Source organism: Plecotus auritus (assembly GCF_963455305.1).
Source record: "Plecotus auritus genome assembly, chromosome: 5".
NCBI classification, from domain to species: Eukaryota; Metazoa; Chordata; class Mammalia; order Chiroptera; family Vespertilionidae; genus Plecotus; species Plecotus auritus.
The window spans coordinates 39,057,274-39,059,554 of NC_137776.1; the positions used below are offsets into that span (position 1 = coordinate 39,057,274).

A 2,281-nucleotide genomic window follows, 5' to 3' on the forward strand; every position below is an offset into this window, starting at 1 on the left:
CTTATCACAGGAGTGGTCCCCGCGGGCGCTGCTGCTGCGGTGTGCATGTTCCTGTGCCTGTGGTGTACCCACTTTATCCGGTAACTGTGGCTGCCATCTGCGGGATCCACTGACGAAGTTCAGGAAGCAAGGGGCCGAGGCTCTCTGCAGGGTGGCACCCCCTCCTTCTGGCAGGAGGGTCCTGGGGGCCGGACAAGTGTTGGCGGGACTCCCAGCCTCCTGCTTTGGGGACAGGCGCTTTAGAGTTTCCAAGGCGCCAGCCCCAAGGTGACTCGCACACACGGCAGCAGCAGGCGGAGGGGAACATGAGCCAGCACAGATGGAAAGTGGGGGAGAGGGGATCCCCAGAGCTCTCCGGAGGCAGTTTCCATTCACAGAGAAACACAGGAAGCAGGAGGATCATCCCGAAACTGCTTCTGAGGAAGCTGGTGGGGTGATGTCAGTGACCCCCGAGCGGTTCCCATTGGGTGGGGTGGGACCTGCCACTGGCCGGCAGAGTTACAGCTACTTCTGAGGTCGGAACAGGAAATGGTTAATAGTGTTTGCAAATAAAAACTTTCTGTTCTAGCCTGTTTTTGAAGCATTTCCCAGAAGTTAAAAGACTAACTTGTCTGCACAATTCAAGAACCAATTTTTAAGTGTTAGAAATTCTTTATCACTGCTTATTAAATACCAACTTAATACTGCAGAACATTTCAAATCATCCTCTGACAACTCATTCTCCCCCCCTCCCCAAATTCTTAATAATGAACTTTCCAAGTAAAGACATGTTCTCTTCTCTCTTCTGAATAAAACTTTATGAAGTAAAGGCATTTGCTGTAAAATGCTGCCCACGGCCAGGGGAACAGTGTCTGCCTGGTCCCTTCACCGTCGAGGTCCCGAAAGACTCTTGTTCATAAACTGTCTCTTCACAAAGCCAGTCGGCCACTTGCTGGGTTTATCGTTCTGAGGGTCAAACACTTCCTCTCTGAGTCTCAGTCCAGCCTCTTACCACAGCTGCTGCCAACAGGCCCTCTGCCCTTCGCTTCCTGTGTGTTGAGGGATGGACATGCATCGTGTTAAGGGGAAAACCACGCTCTCCAGGAAACGGGAAGTTACTGACTCCCAGGGCATACACTTTCTGCTTGCCTTGGCTTTTGGAATTGCACTTTTGGAGTTTCTGTAAACACTCAGAAATGTAGGGAGTTTTTATACCAAGGTTCTATTAGCTTCATTCTTTTGTTTTGTTTTGTTTTTAATTTTTATTGATTTCAGAGAGAAAAAGGGAGGGGAGAGAGAGATAGAAACATCAATGACACGAGAGAATCATTGATTGGCTGTCTCCTACATGCCCCCCACTGGGGATCGAGCCCACAACCGGGGCACCTGCCCTTGATCAGAATCGAACCCGGGATCCTTCAGTTCACAGGCTGACACTCTATCCACTGGGCCAAATCAGCCAGGGCCTATCAGCTTCATTCTTAATTTCACACTTTTTGAAGAAGACATTGGTCTGGAAGTTATAGATGGCTTCATCCACAATATCTGTATCTTTTGTCTCTCTGGGGCAGGTCCTTTGAACTGACTTCTGATGGCGACAGTGCCGTGTTTCCAATGAGTTTGTGGTTGGGGTCCATGAGAGAAGAGTGGGAAGCCAGCATCTTGGTGGCCCCTGAGTTTCAACCCAGATGAACAAGAACCAAATTTAATTTTAATTTTTTAAAAATCCTCACCTGAGGATATGCTTATTGATTTTTTTCTTTAGAGAAAGAGAGAGAAACATCGATGTGAGAGAGATCAACTGGCTGCCTTCTGTTCATGTCCCAACCGGGGATCCAACTGGCAACCATTAAGTACATGAGATGATGCCCCAACCAACTGAGCCACACCAGCCAAGGCAAGAACCAAATTTTTAAAAAATTAAACAAAATACTTTCACCATCTACTATGCACAAGAATAAAGATAGCCACTTGCCTGTTTGTTAAGGTGGTGGGGGGTCACAAGAGATTCTCATCCCCCCTTCTTTTCTAAACTTTCAAGAATGCTGTTAGTTTAAATGTGAATTAACAGTTTAAATTTCCAAATGTGTGTGTTTGTGATATACGTGTATATGTGTTTGTGTGCAGGCGTGTAGGTGCTGTGCGTGTGTATTAATGTGCAAGCCTGTGTATGTGCATACAGAAATCCAGGACGGTAGGGTATCAGTTAACATTGCTATGAGTGGTTGGGTGATACCTCCCAAACCCTCTGAAAACAGTGCTTAAAAAACTGGAGCTAGAAGTTTATGTCTCTCTTTTTATA

General features: G+C 46.9%; 1 pseudogene across 1 annotated transcript; it reads right to left on the reverse strand.

Moving 5' to 3' along the window:
* Positions 1-864: 864 nt before the first annotated feature.
* LOC308249618 (actin-related protein 2/3 complex subunit 3-like) lies at positions 865-1,640 on the reverse strand (annotated as a pseudogene). The gene is made up of 2 exons: positions 1,445-1,640; positions 865-1,201 (listed from the first exon to the last, which is right to left on the reverse strand). The product of its transcript is annotated as an actin-related protein 2/3 complex subunit 3-like (transcript).
* Positions 1,641-2,281: the final 641 nt, after the last annotated feature.